Source organism: Thamnophis sirtalis, unplaced genomic scaffold (assembly GCF_051295495.1).
Source record: "Thamnophis sirtalis isolate CommonGarterSnake01/CBP01778 unplaced genomic scaffold, rThaSir2_p1.2 scaffold_1, whole genome shotgun sequence".
NCBI classification, from domain to species: domain Eukaryota; kingdom Metazoa; phylum Chordata; class Lepidosauria; order Squamata; family Natricidae; genus Thamnophis; species Thamnophis sirtalis.
In genome coordinates, this window is record NW_028261381.1 from 98,774,081 (window position 1) to 98,795,879 (window position 21,799).

Sequence of the window (21,799 nt, forward strand, 5' to 3'; positions counted from 1 at the left end):
AGAGAGGTTGATACAGAGAAAGAGATCTGATTGCAAATCTTCAATTATTTTTACAGATTTTTTTTGCTTCCAAATTCTTACTATGTACATATAAAAATATGCCATTAGAAGATTATATTGTTTGTGAATTACTAAAATACTAAGATGTGCAAGGCAGTTGGAAAGCACATAGTTATGTCATGAAATGAAAACATTTCTAATAGGATTGATTTGACTTTCTTTAGATTTATCTTCTATAGAATCTATAATTCTAACTATATACTCTTGAGTTCATTTTATTTCTGTTGACAAATACTCTTGCAAGGGAAGAACTTTTTTCCGAAGATATGTCTCAACATTTTTATTGATAAGAGTATTTTTCCTTCTTTCCTTTTTTTCATTTCAATTTCTGCATTTTCTGCAAAGATAATAGAAAAACAGGACATGGTGGCTCAGTGGCTAAGATGCTGAGCTTGTCAATGAGAAAGGTTGGCAGTTCTGTGGTTCGAATCCCTAACACTGCATAACGAAATGAGCTCCTGTTAATTGTCCTACCTTCTGCCAACCTAGCAGTTCGAAAGCATGTAAAAATGCAAGTAAAAACATAGGAACCACCTTTGGTGGGAAGGTAACAGTGTTCTGTGCACCTTTGGCATTTAGTCATGCCAGCCACATGACCACGGAGATATCTTCGGAGACTGCTGGCTCTTCGACTTTGAAACGGAGATGAGCACCGCCCTCTAGAGTCAGGAACGACTAACACATATATGCGAGGGAAACCTTTATTTTTATCTAATAGAAAAATCTAATACTATGTATGTAGAAAGGCAAATTATTTTTTTTATCCCAACTCCTTTTTTCTCCTCTGATTTTTGAAATCAGAAAATCTATCCAATCCTTTCCCCCTTTTGTTGAAAGGAATTTGGCTGACTTTGTCCTCGAGTGCCTCTCTCATAATTAAATAGGAATGATTTCTCCACTGCTGAAAGAGCTTCAGCTTCAGTTAATGTAATAATATGTCATTCATGTAATTGACTCTTGGCATGTTAAAGAAGAATGTGGGAGGGAAGTGTTTGAGTGTTGGCACAATCCCAGATACATCAGTGAGTTCATTTCACTTCTATTCATGCTAATTTTAGGTTGAGGCAATGACATTATTGAACATCACTAAATGAATTTAGCTGTAGTGAGTCAAACTGATTGCAGGTTACAAATGCAATAAATAAATAAAATTTAATGAGGTCATGACAAAAGAAAGGCTATCAAGGCTACCACTAGCCCCTAAAGTATCAGTAAGAGCAATGGTATTATATACATTGTTTTTAGAAATGATCCAGAATGACAAATGGTTCTAATGAAACATCGTTACACTCTTGAAAACTAATTAAATCAGTGATGCACCATTGGCAAATTAGAGAGAAGGAAACTATCAATAAAAACCAGCCACACGTTATACAATTGAAATCAAATCAGTTATAGACCGTGATTTCTGTGACTAACCAACAGTAGTTTTTATCCAGGTGATAAGAGAATTTTCTAGAATGATAGGTAACTGGATGTTAGTGATTTCTCTAAATATGAGGTTCACAGCTAAGGCAAGATGTGGGAGATCTATGAGAGGCTTTAGTTTCATGGTCATTCATCTGCTTAACAGGACGATGGGAAGAGGTAATATTATGACAAGATCCAGTGCTTCCATATTTCTGTGTGGGAAGAGATGGGAATGAAGTTACAAAGATATACTTCCTTCCCCCCTATCTGGAGAAAGAAAACAAAGCCAACTGTGGAAATGATCTTGATCTTGTTCACAAAGAGAACCTGCAGATCAGTGTTTCTCAATCTCAGCAACATTAAGATGTATAAACATCAATTCTCAGTATTCTCAGCCCAGTATTCTCCAGTTGGCATGCTGTCTGGGGACTTAAATTCTGGAACTTAAAGTCCACACATCTTAAAATTGTTGAGGTTGAGAAACACTGCTATAAATAAACACCAAGCACATGCTTTTCTGATCTTTGAATAAAATTCTTGACCTCAATGTTACCCCAAAATGTATTTATTTATTCAATTTATATGGCTGCCCATCTCACATGTATGACTCTGGATGGTCAATAATATTAAAACAAATCTACATACAAAAATCATATAATTCATAGCGGCTAAGAGAAATTTACAAAATATCACATAGTCAACACAACTGGTTTCAAGGCCTTTTGAAAGGCTAGCAGAGTCAAAGCCATTCTGATATTTGAAGGGATGGTATTCCAGAGAAAGGATACCATGGCAGAAAAGGTTTCCCTTCTGATCCCCAACCAAATGACATTCTCTTACAGAAGATACACAAAACTTGTTCCTTCTGCAGAACTGGAAGTGTTTTCCATGCTTTTGTTGAACCCAAATCCCCCATGCTATTTTGGCATCTGTTTCAGGTGACCATCCTCAAATGTTTGAAGATTACAACAAATGGAGGGAGGCAGAGCTTTTACAGTCTCTGGATTTGACAAGAGTAGAACAACTATATGAAAAAGCAAGCCTAAAATGCTCTGAATTCCTCTTCCACTTTTTCAGAAAATGAATAGAGCCCTTTGGTAAGCATGCTGACTGTTCAGAGAATTCAAGGAAGGCATGGAAGAGTATTTAATGGAATTGATGGATTGGTCCGTGTTCTGCCCTCACCACACATTACCCTGTGTGTAACTCAACATGCAGCTAAACCCTTCTATCCTTCAATAATCCAGAGCATAAATGTATATTGTGATACTTTATTAAAGAACAGGATGAGGCAAAACAGCAATGTTATTTATGGGATAGAGATTTTGTCCTCAGAAGGACATATTTCACAGAGGAAGTTGGGTTCTTTTAGATGTTTCTGTTACCTCAGAACGCTACAAAATGGAGTCTGGCTTCTCAGGATGCACCCCCCTCCCCCCAAGAGGGATAATGGAAGGATAAGTGTTCTGTAGGGTCAAACTCCACCAAACCAACTTCCAAACAATGAAAGATTTGTGTCTGGCCACCAGATGGAGCTCAATACATGTTAAAGAAAAACATCAGCAATAAAATACACAACTATATACTGAAGCCATGACAATCCCTCTCCTATAAAAATTACAAATATTTATCTCATATAATATAGTTTAGATTAGCGTTTGCGTACCCCCCCCAACACACACATATACTTAGCTACAGCTGTGGAAAGAAAGAAAAAAAACCATTTCTTGTAATTTACAAATAAGTGCTATACAAATAGAGGCCAGAATTAATCTTATTATCATCTTGTCGATTCACGCATCAAATAAAGGGACAAAATAGCCAACACTTAATAGTCTTTTGATATGATTTTATTTACAGAATTCTATTCCAAATCAACTTCCAGCAAAAAGTTCCTCTTATTATTAATATGTGTTAGATCCTTTCCCCCTTTCCTCTGAATATGCGTTTGCTGCAATTGAAAATAATTTCTCCATTCAGAGGTGTCTCTATTCATGTAAATCACATGGGCAAATCTTAAACTGGCAGTTCTTTAATAGACCACAAATTGTATTTCCAGAAAGACTCCAAAAGAATTCAATTAAATGTTAAATTAGGTACATAAAACTCTCGTATTTCCTTCAGTTGCTTAGGGAAACCAATAAGATAATACTGTAACTTGATATGCTGTAAGCTTATTTTATTTTTGAAGGATTCAGTGCTCCATATCAAAATTTCTTTCTTTTGAAATAAATGGAAATTTGACTTTTCACTTTAAAATGAAAATGGTTGTGGATTATTTTCTAATGAAGAAAGAGAAATGCATGGGGATATGAAAGCAAATCTTTCCCACAGTCAACAGCATTTTCAATTTTAAAGGAGAATAGGAAAAACCTGCAGATTTGTTTTTACTTTCTACTGCATGATTGGAGCAATTATAACAAGCCAATAAAGTTCCAGATGTGCGGAGTTACCATTCTGTAGCTTCAAATCTGTTTGCACATGGGAAAGTCTGAGATATTAATTTCTGGATGTCAGAGTTCTGATACAAATTTGAAAAAGAAAATAAAAACATGAAACAAAACCCTCACATGTGCACAAACTATTAGGAAGCATCTCTAGAATGTTACTTAAACATCCCAAAGGTTTTAATTTAATTTTTCTCCAACAAGTCGGTGCGACCCAACCTTACTTTTTACTTGTGGTTCCATTTTTAATTGAATTCTGACTTTCATTACTACATCTTGCAAATTATTTACATTTTTGCCTATTAGAATAGTATCACCGGCAAATTGTAACTCGGGTTATTAGTGCTTCTTCCTTCATTTTCAAAAGTACGCTCTATCATCTTCTTTCAGTCCAGCTTCCCTCAATATATATTCAACCATATAGGTTGAATACATAAAGGAAAAGGACCTAGTCTTGCCTTAGTCTTTTGCTGATCTGGAGCCAGCCTATTTCACCATGTGCCATCTGAACTGTAGTTTTATGAGCTGTATATACCATATATATTTTGCATGAGGAAAATAAGATATCCTAGGATTCAACGACTAGAACTTCAAAGCTACTGCCATTAAAATCACAGGAATTTTCTCCAAAACCTCAGTTACCAATTATGTTCTCAGAAATGATTGCTCGAGTTTAATGGCCAATCGAAGGAGTCTGAAAAGTTTTTGTTAGTCATAGAGAGAAGGTGCTTCTGGTATAAGTAAGGGCCATGTGGTGCAATGGTTAGAATGCAGTATTGCAGGCTAATGCTACTGACTGCCAGCAGTTCGATTCTCACCAGCAAAAGGTTGACTCAGCCTTCCATCCTTCTGAAGTAGGTAAAATGAGGACCCAGATTTTTTTTTGCTGACTCTGTAAACTGCTTAGAGAGGCCTGTAAAACATTGTGAAGCAGTGTATAAGTCTAAGTGCTATTGTTATTTGATGTAAACAAGACTGATGGATTCTGAATTACTGGAAAGTATAAACTTATCAATCAAGAAGCAGATTCAATTAAAAAACTCTAATTCCAAACTGTCTATTTTATTTAAAAATAAAGCTAATACATACACATACAAGAGCACAAGCATACAAATTCACATGTGTGCACATAGCCACACACCCACAAACACACCTCCCCCAAATCAAATACATTTTCTTTTGGCTTGCAAATCCAAGCATTGATAATTTCCAAAGTTATGACTACAGCTGTGAAAAATCATCATGAAACTGTAGTTCAATAATAACAATTTACCTTTATGTTCTTGAATTAAGTGAATGAGATCTAAAACTAAATAGCTGTGATTGGAAATACATTCCCACTTGGATTCTACATATTTTAAAGCAACAATTGTCAGTACAAGAGTTTCAACCTGCAGTATAAAATTTAGACCAATAAAGCAAGGGCCATAAAAGAATGGTGAACATTTTATTGAAATTGCAAATCGTATAAAACTCACTTCAGGAAAACTAATCTGAGATGGATGAAACTTTAGTGACAATGTCTGACTCTAGCTATTTTTTTTAAAAAAATGCATTAATTAAAGGGATGTTATAGGTAGTGCAGCTTCCATGGAATAGTGTATCAATAAACCTGTTTTTAATAACTTTTGGAAGAGTATATGATCAAAAATCTTATTTTATTTCATGAATTGCTTGGAATAGATGCCCACAATAACCTGTAAATGCAATGTTATTGTCATAATAATGCACTACTGTCTATATCCAGGACATACTGTATATCTCCACATTTCATTAATGTAAGCCTTCACTCTTTCTGATTTTATTCAGTGCCTTCGGAATTATATACCCTTGTATCAAATTGCTCCAACTCACTTTATTTTTCTGGGCAAACTTTTTCTAATCTTTCCTCATAACAGTGGTTTTGATAGTCTGTAATATTCTTATGTGGTGTAATTTCAGTGTAGTGTGCACAGCATTCCAAGTAAAGTTGCACCAAAAAATACAGGAAATTTATTCTTAAGGTTTGGAAGTATGAAATGTGTACCAGGAATGTATTACCCAAAGAATATAGGTTACCCAAGTTCTAAGAACACAAAGTTTAATTATATAATAATATATTCCTAATCAGTTGAACATGTGCCATGAAGTTGGTATTATCTCTTATTATAGCAACCACCTACTGTAGATTTTCTCTGGGACATTCTCTTGCCAATATGTTCCGTCTGATTTTCCAAGGGCCAAATCAGACAGAATTATTCCCACTGTGATTTGGCACAGAACAGATCATTTGTTGTTCTTAGTTTAGATCTGAGCAACCTCTGAAATCTGTATTATGTGTAAGTGTGGTAGTAAAAAGGTACCCCTCCATGTCCATGTGAGCTGCTTCACTACCAAGCTTATGAGATTACCCCTTTCCCCACCAGTGACGTGCAGTGAGGTTTATGGCTGGTGAGGCACTGACACAGGGGTTTCATTTTTTTTTAGACTTGTGGACTTCAACTCCCAGAATTCTACAGCCAGGCATGCTCAGTTCTGATTTAAAGTGACAGCATTTGTTTTTCTTGTTTGCGAAAAAGTTTTACTTCATTCTTTTTCTTCTTCCTCCCCCTCCGTCCTCCCTCTCTCCCTCCTTCCCCTCCTCTCAAACAGACACACGCACACAGAGAAGTTGGATCCCTCTCTCACTCACTCACTCACAAACAAACACAAACACAGAAGTTGGATTGGATATATTTTCCAATGGCTTGAAAGCGGCTCCTCTGCCATACCCACCCCCATTCCCCTGCTGCCTTCCGATCCGAGCCTTTGATTGCAGGTGGAGCCACGTTGCCTTTTCAAACTTGTAATTATCCAGGTGTGTGTGTGTGCGTGTGTGCGTGTATGTGTGTATTTGAAAAGGCAACGTGGCTCTGCATGCAATCAACGTTTTGAATTCCCCCCCTCCCTCCAACCACACGTACCTTTTCCAGCTGTTTCAGAGAGGATTTCAACTCTCTTTTTGCCTGCCATCATGAAAAGAAAAATATAATGTAAAAGGAAAAAGGAATGAGCTGAGGCCAGGTTGAGCTACTTGCTGCCAGAGCCTCTAAAAAGCCTCTAAAAAAAACCCCTCTACAGGAGGCAGGAGAACGACGTGGCTCATCTACGTCAGGAATTTTTTGGCTTTTAACCCTTGCTTAGCTCTGCTCGAGTGATCATAAAGTCAGACTAGATGAGGCACCTCTTTCTCCTGCTGCCTCCTGTAGAGGGCACTTTTTTAGAGGCTTTTTTAAACAGTTAAGCACTAAGCAAAGTCATCCATGGTGATTCTGGCAGCAACTAGCTCAAGCTTTTTCCTTTCACTTTTTTTTTCTTTTCATGATGACAGTGGTAAGGCTCTGCCTCCCCTGACTGCACGTCCCTGTTACCCATACATATGAACTATTTAAAATGCCCTTGTAGTAAAACATTCATAGCAAGCTCTCTCCTAATATGGAAAAGAACCAATCAGCAATGTGTTGCCCAGTAAACCAAATTGTCTATATTCACTAACCATATTGCAAAGGTAGTATAGCTGCCATCATGATCTAATGTCAAAGGAGCAATGTCACCCATGATGAGTTTATCTAAAACATTTCAACATCATGCTTTAATGCCCACTATCTGCCTTTTTCTTTGACTTGTATTTGAAATACAGTAAGCCAGAGGTATATCAGTTATGGCTGTGCTTTTGCTCAGGCTGCTTAACAAACTGCCAATGCTTTACTGGGAGACCAATTTACACTTTTGTTTTGTTGTTCAGTGCCTAATAAAATTATGTTTTCTCTTCAAAGTAATTGGTTGCTTTGGATGAGCCAGGTTTTGATCACAAAAGTTGGGTGCCATGACGTGGATCAACATAAGTCACATACATAGAATCTTTGAGATCATATTTAAAGGACCTATTAATTGCAGAGAGCATATTAATTTCATCAGTAGAAGTGATAATAAAAACTGATAGTGACATGTCACAATTATGGAAATCTAAGATCTTAGTGGGGACGGTAGGTTTTTCCTTTCAGTGGTTAGTTTGGTGCCATCAAGCTGGATTCAACTCCATATGGGCAAAATTTTGCTATTTCAATTTGTCTCTGATAATAACCTACAGCTTTTCCAAGGGCATTGCAGTAATCTCTTTGAATCTGTCCACCCACCTTTGATTGTTTTCCTCTTCATCTACTTCTCTCAACCTGGCCAAGCATAATAATTTTTTTTCCTAGTCCATCTGCTCACATCACCTGCCCAAAGTATGCGCATTTCTGCTTGTTGATCATTGCCTCAAAGGAGCAGTCAGATTTTATTTGTTCTAAGATAAAATGATGGGTTTTGTCTTTTACTTACTGTCTCCAGATCCATAATGTGAAGGCACCTATCTTTTTCTCTCCCACTTTTTCCTCGTGTTCAGATTTTACACTCATATACTGCCATGGAAATGACTATTTTTTCTGGGCCAACACTGCAGGTGGCCAATAAATAAGATAGCAAGCTGGATACCAGCCATAGTCCACTGTTATGAAAACTCAGGCAAAATGTTTAGATGATATTTACCAATATCTTAAGGTGGCAATTTTAAATATAGTCATGGGCCAGGCATAAGTCAAGGACAGGAATCTGAGGAAAAAGTTGGGAGACAAAATACGGTGGCATCCAGAGTTCAATGCATGGCACCACAAGGTAAACACAAGAGGGTTGGGGGTTGAAAATTTGTTGTCAATAATTTTCTATTGGGAAGTGAGCTCAATAAATTAGCTATGCTGAGCAACCATTCAGATTCACAATTCCTTTGTTCATGAGAGTCTATTCCAATATTTGTCGTGCAGTGAGCTTTATGGCTGGTGAGGCAGCAGTTTTTTTAGACTTGTGGACTTCAACTCCCAGAATTCCACAGCCAGGCATGCTCAGTTCCGATTTAAAGCAACAGCATTTTTCTCCTTGCAAAATAAGTTTTCCCATTCTTTTTCTTCTCCCTCCCCCTTCTTTCTCCCTCTCTCCCTCCTTCCCCCTCTCTCAAACAGACACACAGACACAGAGAAGTTGGATCCCTCTCTCACTCACTCACACTCACACTCAAACAAACACAAACACAGAACTTGGATTGGATATATTTTCCAAAGGCTTGAAAGCAGCTCCTCTGCCATACCCCCCCTTCTCCTGCTGCCTTCCGATCGGAGCCTTTGATTGCAGGTGAATCACGTTGCCTTTTCAAACTTGTAATCAATGAAGCTGGGCTTATATACTTTTATCCAGCTGTGTGTGTGTGTGTGTGTGTGTGTTTGAAAAGGCAACGTGGTTCTGCATGCAATCAAAGTTTTTGAATTTCTCCCCCCTCCCCACACACACACCTTTTCCAGAGAGGATTTCAACTCTGCTTTTGCCTGCCCTCATGAAAGGCCAGAGCTCTGAGTCAGACTGAGCTAGTTGCTCCCAGAGAACTCTACAAAGCCTCTAAAAATGCCCTCTACAGGAGGTGAGAGAACACGTGCCTCCTTTGCATATGAAATTTTTCGCTTTTTAACCCTTGCTTAACTCTTAAAAGGTGAAAAATTGCTTATGCACAGGAGGCCCATAGTTCTCTCGCCTCCTCCTGTAGTTAACACTAAGCAGGCTCCAAATCACTGTGACTTGAAATCTGGCAGCAACTACCTTGGCTATAATTATTTTTAAAAAATTATTTAAAATTCTTTCCTTTTCCTCATGACTGGTGAGGCCACGCCTCCCCTGTCTCTAGTGACTGCACGTCCCTGGCCTGTTTTTGCCAATCTATCTGACCTGCATAACTCAGCTGCCTATTGCTTATATTTCCCATTATTTTTCTACCTAGGCTTAAACCAGCAACCTCCAACATTTTGGGCATCAAGAATCGGTTCCATGAAGAGAGGTTTTTCTGCAGACTGGAGAGGGTATGGTTTTGGATGCTAGCTGCATCCTCCGTATGGGGCTTCGCCTGCTTACATGGCCCAGTTTCTGGCAGGCCATGGCCTGGTACCAGTCCACAGACTCAGGATTGGGGATCCCTGGCTTAGACTGTCTTTATTTCTACAGCATGTTATCCACTTCTAGCATTCCTTGGGACCAAGAAAACAATGCTATTTACCACTTTCACTTCTTCCCTGCCAATGGTAAATATGCTGGTTCACTTTACCTTTGTCTTCGTAATCATTAACCTCAATTTTCCATTTTCCATTTTACTTTAAAAAGGGAGTCTTTGAACTCTTCTTTAGTCTTGGTAGAATCTGAGGATCATAATTTGTTAGTTTTTTGACCTTCAATTCTGCCTTTAATAATGGCTTTCAGTGGACTAATGGATAAATCAGAGAATTACTTTGCAGCTGAGCTCACCTTTTTAATGATAAAATGAGAGATAAATGACTGATTCCTTCCAGCTGCACAAAACATTATGCAAAAGAAGAAGTTTTGCCTGCAGTTGGGAAACAACAGGCGCCATTTGGTAAGCTGGGAAGTTGCAGCAAATCTCCATGGTAACCCATTACCCAATTGCATATTTTGCATAAGGTGTAATAACCACGGATCTATTGGGACATTTTCAGTGGCTTGCATTACCTGCAAATGCAGACTGAACTTGTTCTCTTTCTCAGATTTAGCTCAAAAACTCTTGAGAGAGAGCTGAACTGGGAATAGCTTTTTCCTGAACAGCTTTTCAAATAAAACCTGTCATAGAATAATTATATTACATTGAATGATCAGATCCGCATATCAGAAATTGTGGCCTACAACTGATAAACGTAAAATTTATGTTTAGCTTGGAATGTACAGGTAGTCCTTGACTTACAACTGTTCATTTCGTGACCATCTGAAGTTACAACAGCACTGAAAAAAGTTATTTATGATTGTTTTTCACAATTACAACCATTGCAGCATCCCAATGATTATATGATCAAAATTCAGAAGCTTGACAACTAGTTCATATTTATGATGGTTGCAGTGTCCCAGCATCATGTGATCCCCTTTTGTAACCTTCTGACAAGCAAAGTCAATGGGGAAACCCGATTCACTTAACAATCATGTTAATTAACTTAAGAACTGCATTGATTCACTTAACAACTCTGGCAAGAAAGATAGTAAAATGGGGCAAAACTCACTTAACAACTGTCTCGCTTAGCCATAGAAATTTTGGGCTCAAAATTTGATCATAAGTAAAGGACTAGACTACCTGTATGCAATCAAACAGCTTTAGATATTGTATAGAGGCTGTGGCAGGCATGGTGGCACAGTGGCTAGAGTGCAGTACTGCAGGCTACTTCTGCTGACTGCTGGCTGCCTGCAATTTGGCAGTTCAAATCTCACTAGGCTCAAGGTTGACTCAGCCTTCCATCCTTCCGAGGTGGGTAAAATGAGGACCCAGATTGTTGAAGCAATATGCTGACTCTGTAAACTGCTTAGAGAGAGCTGTAAAAGCACTGTAAAGCGGTATATAAATCTAAGTGCTATTGCTATTATCAAAACTGTCTGATCCATCTGAAAAAATGTCTCATAATTAATTCATCCCTTTAAGCCAAAGGATATATAGAGACAAACTAATACTGAATGTTATCCATGTGTTTATATTTATTTCACCTTCAGCAAAATACAGCATCTAGCTAAATGGCTTGGTCTTTTATGATTAGCAAAGCTTTAAGGCATCTGGCTGCATCCTCATCGTTTCATTCAGCTGTATATATATTTTTTTGAACTAATCCATGGGGTTAAAACAAATCAATGTGTGCCAAAGAGGCTTTTCTGACGCCTTGCCTTGAGCAAAAATAGTTAATGATATTCATTCAGTTATAGCACAGTACAAATGGGGCGCATTAAATGGCTTCAATTAGGTCAAATTGAATAACTGAATTTGTTCTTTAACTTAAAAACAGCTTAATCAGCTCAGAGTGCAAGAGTCTTAAAATAGTTTAATTAAATATTAATAAGAGGAGAAAGTTACTTTTGGTGCCTTTTTGGAACACTACCTTACAACACTTTAATTTATGTACCATTTTCCCCCAAATGCAGTCCTTTGCAGACAAAGTTCAGCCTTTCTTTCTTGATGATGAATGAAGGTACACATTGGTTGCTTACTATTATGAAACTGAGGTCAAGGCCAATATTAAGAGTTCTGGGAAATAAGAAAGTAAGAGGAGACTTCAGAAATCCTTGCAATCTTCTCCCTTCTTCTTGGGTATTGAAAAATGTATAATATGAATATGTCAAATATATGTGCTACCTTTCAAAGAAAAATCCTTTGATGAATATATGTGTTCCTAGTCAGCATCCTGTTGTCTCCCCTCAGGATCCTGTGGGCCTTTTTCAGTAGCATTGAATATAGAATAATAAGGTTGGAAGTGGTCTTGTAGGTCTTCTAGTCCAACCTCTCCTCAAGCAAGAGACCCTATAGCAGCAGTGTCAAACTCAAGGCCCGGGCTTAGATCTGGCCCATGGGACCACCCTGGAAACAGCAAAAGACTAGCCCATGCTGCAGAGGGTCCTCCCGAGCTCCATTTTCACTGGCAGAGGGTTGCAGGAGGACATCACAGCTGAAAACAGAGCTCAGGAGTCCATTTTCACTGGCAAACTGCTCAGGCCACCACAGGTGCCCCCAACACGAGTGACATTGAACTGGCCCACCACCCCGGCCATGCCCACCCTGGCCTCTCAAGGTCAAGCACAGCCCTGATGTGGCCCTCAATGTTTGACACCCCTGTCCTATAGCATTCTGGATAAATGGCTGAGCAATCTCTTCTTGTATACTTTGAGTGATAGAGTACACACAATTTCCAGAGAAGCTGTTCTACTGATTAATTGTTCTCGCTGTCAGGAAACTTCTTCTTAGTTCTAGGTTGAATCCCTATTTACAGTGTCTGGACTGGATAGCCACTAGATTGCGGAGTTTTCATTATCTTAAATATCTTTCCAACTAGTGGCTATTTGGAGTTCTGCATTCGTGGTAGGGTAAATGCCTACTATTCTTCAAGTTTGGAGAGAAAGACTGCTTCTTGATTCAATGTTAGCAATTGAGACATACCTGATGGTATGAAATATCTTTTTATCACCTTGACTGGTTTACCAACTGTGGCTATTCCATTGGAGTGCTAAGTAAGATTGATTGATCTCTCCTGCCACTTTCTTGTTCTATTATGGCAGTGAGTTATAGAGAGGGCTGTCTGAAAGAGGATAGAGAAGCCTCAAGTCATGCAGTGTTTATAAATAATACTTCTGCTTTAGGTTGATGGATCCATATGATATCAATTCTTAAGCATTGTTTGGATATTGTGATGTTTAGATGCACAAAAGGAAATGGTTTTTCTGTATTAGATTCTCCATTCTGAGAAACTTTTCTACTTTTACAACTATTATTTTCAGAATTGGGTCAAACCATTTTTATTCTTGTAAGCATATAAACCACTAAATGCTGAGAATTTATTGTAAAATTAACTCTCAAATTTTGCTCATTATGACTGTTGCAACAATATAATTGTAACATTTAAAACTCCCACAAACACATGTACAGATGACATCAGGGACCTGAAGATCAGACTGAACATGTTGCTTTTTGATGCTGATGTTTGCTGAGAACTGTTATTAGATAAACCAGTACTGAATGACATTACAGAATCACAGGATTAGCCATATCAAAATCTAAAATTTAAGTCATTGGCATTCCTGTACATTATAAATCAGGAAGCACTGTTCTCATGACACTCCTTCCTTAAAAAGAACATTTTGTTCAACCTCTTTGGGTAGCCTTCCCCAATATGGTATCCTTTGTGGGAGACAAACTCTTACATACAGGAGGTGAACTGCACAGTACACAGAGCAGACAAGCTCTGAAACTCGTAATGAATCTGGAAGGGAAGGACACAGATAATAAAAATCAAGGTGTCTTTTCTGTGGTATGGAGTGAGCCAATACACAGATACAATTAATGTCTTTGTTTATGTTATAAGAAATCAACCCTGACTGTTCTTTGGAAGGACAGATACTGAAGCTAAAGCTCAAATACTTTGGCTACCAAATGAGAAGAGAAGACTCATTGGAAAAGACCCTGATGTTGGGTAGCAAAAGGAAAAGGAGATGGCAGAAGATAGTGTTAGATAGTGTGTCATTGGCTCAATGAACATGAATTTGGGCAAACGCTAGGAGACAGTAGAGGACAAAGAAGTCTGTCCATGGTGTTATGAAGAGTCAGACATGACTTAGCAATTGAACAACAACAAATTATGTTAAACAATAATAGTAGAAAGGACTTAAAAGAGAAGAATTTAGAGATGCCAGTCCAGCCCAATGCCATGGTAAAGTCAGATGACGTTACAAGATCCTACATTCTTTCAATACATACTGTGTTATAAGTGGATTTGGGAATCCTGCTTTTGGAATACCTTCGAGAAGGTATGCAATCTATAACCTTGGGGACTTTAGGATCTGCTCTGACAAGGAACCTAGTGAAAACTGTAGTTGTGCATGCTAATAAAATATACTTTTTCGTTTCTGGATTGCCTTGGCAAGATAGATGGCATAAGAGTTAAACAAACCAACCAACAAGCAAACAAATAAATCTCCAAGTCTCTGCTTCTTTATTTAAGTGGGGATTTCTTGCACAACATTCCAAAAGTCCTAGCTGGCACATAATCCCAATATATCTTGATGAAATCTGTTTTAAGATAGCACAAAATTTTACTTAGGGTTAGAAAGAACAATTCTATCTGGGCTACAAAAATATGAACAATCGTTAGATTCACTAGATCACTATCTTGGCTGGCTGAATGAGGTTGACAAACAGTGCTCTAGACCTTTGCACAATATTTAAACGGTTGGGAACTGGAGTCTGGCCTCCATATTTTACAGAAAGTTGTAGAAGACTATCTAGCAAAATGCTGGACTCAAGGTCATCATAAATGTACTCAAGGTCATCATAAATGTACTCAAGGTCATCATAAACATTTTCTCAAAAAGGGCTTTTTAGGCAAATCACCCCTATTTCAACTCTTAGACCTTCTCCTATCTCCCACCCATTTTTTAAAAAATCCAAATTTTAGATATGGGATTTTGAAGGGTGGGAGGCTTTAAAAGAGATGCCACATCATATATAGCTGCTATATTGCTATTAAGAAATCCAAGAAAACTGAGAGGCTGAGCCTCTGCTAAGAGCTGGAACCCTATGATCAGATCGATTTACATTATATTAACATTTTTTTTGTGGGTCACATTAAGTTCACATATTATTAAAGTGAAACTTCTGACATGTCAAACCACACCTGAAAGATGATTAACACCATGATAAGGAGCACTGTCAGCCTCTTGAGATGGGATCCCTGCACCACAAAGATCAATAACTGAGATAAGACAGGGCATTTCCACCACATCAGCCTCACTTCTGGTAAAGTGTCAGTTAGCACAGGTGGGTAGGAGATACCATATGTATCATGTTCTCTTGAAGGGAATGCTTCTTGTTTTTATTCAAATTTTCTGGCTGCCATCTGACTTGCCCTGCTTCTAAAGGTCTACCAGGTGTTAATGATCTACTTCATTCTTTTTGAAAAAAAGACACAGAGTGCTCTTGATGGAATCAACCATACATTTGACTCTTCATTTACTTAAGAGCTTGGGATATTAACATACTTAGATAACTTAAACTTTGGTCATTAAAAAATTTCCTGCAGGTCATTTAGGAATTGTCGGGTGCTAAAGAAATAAGAGCCTTTTTGGTCCATTGGTTAAGGAATTCCTTGATATGGTCAACTGACTAATCACTAAAGTATATTATCCTGGTTAGGGAATCAGACAAGAAATGGGATGCTGAGACTTCTAGTCCTGTCTTGAGCATAAAGCCAGCTGGGTAACCTTGGGCTAGTCACTCTTTCTCAGTCCTAGGAAGGAGGCAATGGCAAAATGCTTCTGAAAACCATTGCCAAGAAAACTGCAGGAACTTGTTCAGGCAATCATGAGGAGTTAAAAACTGACTTGAAGTCAAACAAAAAGGAAAAAATTATGCAGGCATAAAACAGATAATATAATCTGTAATATGATTATTATGTTACAGATTTATTACATTTCATTGCAGATTTGTCTGTAATTCTTCTAATAAAGAGAAATGCATTATTCATCTAATAGCCATGATTAATTTTTTTTAATAAAGAAGTTTTGCCAAAGAACATAAGCAATACAAATTTAAAGATAAGAACAAATGGAGAAAAGTAACAGAAAACTGAAAATTCTTGTCCAGTGCTATCGTCTTAACTCATATTCAGAACTGTTAGGTTCATGCATGCTTTCTTCTGTCCTGTTGTAAAGCAGGAAGAAACTTACATTTTCTGAGGAAATTGGCCAGTTTATACAATAGCTACTAACCTCATTATTGTCATGAGAATCCACTGTAAAATCTACATTCATGTTTACTCTCAGAGATAGAAATTCATCGTGACTTTGAGCCAGTCATTGCCTCTTAGCTCAACATTTTCATGGAATTGCCATTGTGGGAAAAATTTTTTTGAGAGAGTGCTATGATTACTGCCTTGTACTCCTGAAGGAAACATAATATAACAAAAATAATAGGCAAAAATAAATTCAAGTGGGTGGAGAGAATCAGGCTACTTCAAGGACATCTGGTTAGGTCATGCTTTAACAAGATTTTAAGTAAAATCTTTTAATGCACATCCAATATTCTAAATTTTTGGCAAGCATCTAGCCAATGATTCCATTATAGAATGCTGATATTTTTCCCTGCAAAAAGGAAAAATAGGGCTTTGCATAAGAAGCTAACAGTGAAAGGGTACATTTGGTTGGCCAGCCATGCGGCGCTGAACTTCCAGGTAGCGACTGTCTGTGGCCACATCCTCCCCAGTGGTGTCCCGGAGGGTTCCTGCTTCTTCTCGCGCTCCCTCCTCTTCTTCCAACTGGGCAAAGTGGACCTGCTTCTTCATGTCCCCTGTCGCCATATGTCTATTACAACCGAGGGCCCCCACTGCAGAGCTGGGCAGGTGACCGACTAATCCCGGAGCTGGCGGCATCTTGGCAGATGAAAAGAATGCCTTAAGACCACACTTCCCAGAAAGCACTGGAAACCAGCTATTTATGGTGCAGAGGCTGTCACTGCAAAACAACTCCCTTTCCACACCGAGGTCGGCAAATGCTTTCGTTGGCTAACATTAGGTGAATTAATTCCCCTCTTCAGTTATTGACTCTGGCTCTAGAGGTCTCAGGCGACCCTTGTGAAAGGGTCACTGACCCCCAAAGGGATCATGACCCACAGGTTGAGAACCGCTGGTCTACTGTAATGTCATGTTCTGAATAGTGAAGCCAACTATCCCAATGTCAAAAATATAAAAGAGGATATAAAACCAGTGCCAGACTGTTTTTGCAACTTTGTTAGCATTTTAGGCAGAGTTTAATCTAAAAATAAAAGCAATATTGGAATTTGTTCAAATTGAACACAATTGTGTTCAAATGTCAATGATTTATTAGTTCTTTTTAATTATCTGAATTGTTGTAATAAACCAAACAAAATAGCCTAGAGTTAATGTATTGCTATAAACTTTTTCCACCCCAACCAGGTTACTTTTAAGAGATCTTTACTATGTGGAATAGCTTCAGTAGTACCTAAGCCTTCATGATTACTGCTGACTTCATGCCAAGTTTTGCTCATCTGAAAAAAAGCTTTTACATATCTAGTATGTATTGAAAAAAGCAAACACTGTTTATCTTAGTATCCATAATCAGATTATCTCAGTTTGAGAATGAATATCTCCTATTACTTTAAACTGCTGACTCCACTGTTTACATTTGCTGCAAATTGCACATTGATTCTTTAAAAGATGAAAGTTGAGAGGTAGTTTGTGTGCCCATGCCTTGCCTTGGCTGAATTTACAACCAACTTTCTTAAACATGACAGGACCCTGGATTAATCCAATGAGCCCCTTTCTTGCTGGATAAAATTTTACAGCAAGAAGATGGAGTGCTGTTGCTTGTTCCAAGTGCCTTTGATTCTATGCTAGTAGTTTTATGTGTGACTGTAGCATTTACAAACCTTTCGGGAACAAATCAACAGAAAAAAGGAAATGAGCATAGATCTTCCTGCTGAATGAAAATTTAATGCAGGTTTGCTTTTTTCTCTACACTAGTTATTCTGCAGGGCCTATTACACAGGCATTCCCAAACATTATTTAGTGAGGCGCTGGGTAAAAACTGCTCATGAAATGCATTTGGTTAAAAAAGGTGACATTAAAAAATATACAGTGCAAATGTGGAAAACATGGCAATATGAAAGCAATCAGAATATAGTCGTAGAAATTGTCGAGGCTTAAGAATATTAACATTGCTGGATCTATACTACAGTAACTATTTTTGTTATCTCATAATTTAATTTCATCAGTATATCTCAGGGAGAGTCCATCAAATCTCCCTTACACAAAAAATGAAAAGATTATGTTTTCAAATATTAATCTAAATTGTTCTCTTATAGAAGTTCTGGTAGAGTTAAAAGTCTGTAGAGTTCTTAAAAAAGCACCTTTGGGACTTCTGGTAGAGTTTATGTTGATTATAAAAATTATTATATGAGCTTCAAAGAACTGGAGGTTATCATGTCTACAGCTCCATTGAAGGACTAACATTGGGTTATACTACATATTCTATTCTAATTTCTGGATTTTTTTTCCTTTCATAAAACATGTGTCTGCAATATGGATTAGAATTTGTTCAGATCTGCATACAAAAAGCAAGGCTAAAAGAGGGATACATTATGGTAATAGCTATAGAAGCCTAGAAGTCCTGAATAGATATAATCAAAACGGCAAATCAGGAATCAGAAGCCAGACTAGCAGTACCTAGTACCAGATGATAATGAAGTCAAGAAAACTTAAAATAGTGAAATCTGAAACCAGTTCAAAGTTCGTAACCAAATGGTCAAGAAAACAAGGTGTCACTTTAATCAGGAAAACTAAAAAAAATATAAACATTTTTCTAGCCATAATCTGTTCCAAAATCATAAGCTTATAATACAAGTGTACACTCGGAACACAATCATGGGCATTTAAAGGGAATGAGCAAAAGCTGATTAATTTAAAGCAAATACTTAAATGTGTGAAGATTTGGGATGCATATTTTAATTCTCTTCTCTTTATATGTGAGATGTTATGATTTAGGGTATCCCAAGAAGATTATATACATAATTATATGTATTATTATATTTATATTTTAGAAAACATTTTAAAAGCTTAAGCAAATATCCAATAACTTATCCTGTGGTTTGTTTAGCCTGAGTCCCAATTCTGATTCCACCTATTATAAATCAGAGGGTTATTGATATATTCCTCTAGGATCTGAGAGACTCTAAAAAGACTGAAGCTTTAAAGGTAAGATTGTCATGCTTCTAGCCCTCAAAGATATTATAATGAAGTTAAAATTCTTATAATTTCTTCCATAGCAATTTGTTTGCAATATTTGTTTCTTTTCCATCAGACTGAATGAATGTTTTAAAAAATGCAAAAGAAAATGTGAGCGCATCTTTACATAAGATACCAAAAAAAAAAAAAAAAAAAAGGGAAAAAGATATTGTTCTACAGATAGCTAAAGTTCTATACTATCTAGCAGCAGTGGAAGCTCTGCATTTACATATCACAGTTTTTTCTTGGAATAATGGTTAAGTTGTACAAAGAACAAATACAGCTCATGAGACCAAGAGGCCCTAATCACCATGGCAAAAGAAAAAGGGACAGTGGAGACATTGATTAACTCCTTTCAGATCTGTTCCTCTTTGTAATTCTCACCCATAAGGTCATCATACTGCTTAGATTTAGACAATTCTGGGGATAGGTTTGCACTTATCTCCAGAATAAGTGCAAACATTAGGTACAACTATGTCAGACCCACATCAACTTAAACCCACCAAGATAACCATAAACATCAATGATGCCTTGTGGTCTGCCAGGTGCATTACAAAATTGTTTTTTTGCAGTTCCAGGGAGCAGCAAAACCCAGCATGTTTTTCAGTCCAATGCGATACTATGAACGTTTCCCTAGAGCGAATTGTTTATATTTTTTTCCCTCTATAGAATTTCTTCTCCTTTAATACTTGCTATTTCACTGGATACAGATAACTTTGGACTTATTTTTTTGTGCTGCATTTTACTGAATTGCTCACATTCCAGTGTTTTCAACTTGTGTTCCTCTTATATGTAAAACACTGTGAAAATTGGCATTTACTCCACTTGGGTGCCTGCTTTGGTCGGTTTCCCTCTTAACTACCAAAGCATTCCGTTTGATATTCCTTGTTATAGCTCCATCATTATACACACTTGTTTAGTGCTTGCCTTGGACACATCCATAAATGATTCTTGACAGTTGTTTGGAAATAGTGCGCTATTCCTTTTCCCCCCATTCCCCCCCTGTAATTACTTCCTGGCTGGCTTGTTGCTGTGCGTTTCTGTGGAAACTCTCCCATCCAAATACTAAATGGGGGTGATGATCCTGCTTAACCTTTGATCCTAGAGAAAGTCAAGGCGACACTGCCCCCTACTGAAATTATATTCTTCTTCTCTATTGTAAAACCAGTTTTTTCATCTGTTACTCAGATGATACAATATTCTTTTCCAGTTTTAGCATAAACTCTCTTTCTTGATTACTGTACTGCTGTTCCACATGGTTTACTCTAACTTTCTGACTCAGTTAAACCACACAGATGCCTGGTGCATTGTTTTCTAAATGGGAAGCCATGAGCTATGCAAGATAGGCACAGGCTATTAGAAGGACCTGAAATTCAACATGCTGTGGAGCTGGTGCCCTCAATAAATGTTTTGGTACTTAACAAAAACTACCTTAAATGACCCACCATCGTGACTTGCTTGATTCATTTTGCTATTAGCAGAATATGTATGTATGTATATATGCATGCATGTATGTATGATTCCTTCATTTTGATTGAATGTCCATAGACAAAATTCCAGATTGTGACATCTCACAAAATCCAATTAATCATAGAGAGGGAATTGTCACTAATATAAATATATCAAAACATTATTTCTCTTATGTAAAAGGATAGTTTGCATTGACATGAGTCTGATTGCTGGATAAGTTGCAAAAATTGAAAATCTGTCCGAGAATTGTTGACTGTAGAATCCATTATTCATCGTGTTCTCTTTAGATAACCTTGTTTCTTATAATCCTCACCATATGGCATTCTTAAATAGAAATGCGCACTGGGAAAAATTAAGGCTACATATCAATTAAATATTTGTGTTGGCGCCTCATTTAGTTCTAAATTGATGCATAGTGCCAAATTTCAGCAGTTTTTCAAATTAAATATCGAGCATAAGACAATTATTCAGTTAAACAGGTAATTATTTTGTGAATAATTCTGCTATAACCTGCAGCTAAAATATAAGCCCTAAAAATACAGGTGACCTATGAGGAATGACCCCTGCATGAAGATCCTGAGACAATGAATATATGAGATGGAACATCAAATTGCCTGAAGTTTAATTCCACCTAACGTTTTTCTGATAATCAGGTTATCAATCATAAATCTGCCAAATGTCTTAATCTGATTACTCTACCAAAACTCCAAAGAGCTTTGATGCTTGAATGCTTTGCAAGCTTGAGTCCTGGAAAAAGGATTTGGAAAACTGCTTACAGTGAACACTTCAGTCATTGAAATAGCCATTAAAACGACAGGCTCACGATCTATGACATTAACATTCTTACTAATTCAACACTCTGATGGTGCTGACAGTTTTTAATCTCCACTATCTTTTAGCTGACAAGAAATGATGCACTCTTCTATAATGTCACCCATATAATGCTAATAAGGTTCAAGGGGTCTCACTAAGAACAGTTTTACTTGATTTAGTAAATCAAAATTTAACAAACATCCTAATCCTCATCTGTTTCTTGTTACAATTTAC